We start from the raw sequence: 884 nt of genomic DNA on the forward strand, positions 1-884 counted from the left end.
CTTGAGGGTCCCTTGGACTGCAAGGAGATCCAGCCAGTCAATCTGAAAGGAAATTAGTCCTGAATACTCATTGGAAGGATTGATGCTGAAGCTGAAACTCCAAAACTTTGGCCACCTGGTGTGGAGAACTGACTCATTGGAAAAAACCCCGATGCTGGGCAAGATTGAAGGCAGGAGGAGAAAAGGATGACAAAGGATAAGATGATTGGATGGCATCACCGACTTGATGGACATGAGTCTGAGCAAGCTCCAGGAGATGGTGATGGACAGGGAAGCCTGACGTGCTGCAGTCCATGGGGTCACAAAGAGTCAGACACGAGTCATGATTGAACTGAACTCCCCTCCTGCACGGAGAACTCTTTGTCGCACTGTCTCCCTCCTGCACGGAGAACTCTTTGTCACACTGTCTCCCAGCTTTGGGGCTGTTTGCAATCTTGATTAAAATACCTACACAATCTTACAAATTAGTGAGGACCCCAAGGATAGTATTTTGTGACCACTTCTATGCATATTTTCCACACTACGAATAATGCACTTTAAAGATTTTTTTTTAGTTTATTTAGAATAATGTTAATAACACATTCATTTAATATGAAGAACTATTTCCCCAAATAAACAGGGTAGTAAGAAGCGTAGGGCTTTCTACATTTTTTTCCAATATGTTTCTTGTCTTTTTCACTAGAAGACCACTGGATTTTTAGGTTTGCGTCTGCACTGAATCTGTTATTTTGATTGAAGTCTGCTGCTGCTGCTAAGTCGCTTCAGTCCTGTCCGACTCTGTGTGACCCCATAGACAGAAGCCCACCAGGCTTCCCTGTCCCTGGGATTCTCCAGGCAAGAACACTGGAGTGGGTTGCCATTTCCTTCTCCAATGCATGAAAGTG

At 44.3% G+C, this 884-nt stretch overlaps 1 pseudogene across 1 annotated transcript in view; it reads right to left on the reverse strand.

The window, feature by feature from the left end:
- The window catches only part of LOC104994576, a 17,014-nt pseudogene that overhangs the window by 11,821 nt on the left and 4,309 nt on the right, over positions 1-884 (reverse strand). The gene's annotated exons all lie outside the window — the stretch shown is intronic.

Source organism: Bison bison, unplaced genomic scaffold (genome assembly GCF_000754665.1).
Source record: "Bison bison bison isolate TAMUID 2011002044 unplaced genomic scaffold, Bison_UMD1.0 scf7180017864260, whole genome shotgun sequence".
Classification (NCBI taxonomy): domain Eukaryota; kingdom Metazoa; phylum Chordata; class Mammalia; order Artiodactyla; family Bovidae; genus Bison; species Bison bison.